The following is a 253-nucleotide window of genomic DNA, read 5'->3' as shown; positions in this document are numbered from 1 at the left end:
CCATCCGTGAATCTGAACATACCAAACTAATTGTACAGTGCTTTCTCCCAACTCATTCCGCAATCGGAACATACCTTGCTTTGCAACGCAGAAGGGAAGTATTTGAACTTCAGTCCCGAACGCCGATAACAGACACGTTCTGAAAGCGATACGTAGGGATTCAAGGCGATCCATACCGATTCGGCAAGACGGAAAATACAGATGGACGAGAGTCTATAAATTGCAAGCTTTCGAGTAACGGCGAAAGGACGTG

This window comes from Penaeus monodon, chromosome 32, assembly GCF_015228065.2.
Source record: "Penaeus monodon isolate SGIC_2016 chromosome 32, NSTDA_Pmon_1, whole genome shotgun sequence".
Taxonomy (NCBI): Eukaryota; Metazoa; Arthropoda; class Malacostraca; order Decapoda; family Penaeidae; genus Penaeus; species Penaeus monodon.
The sequence above is the reverse complement of the archived record's forward strand: the minus strand, read 5'-3'. Positions refer to the sequence as shown.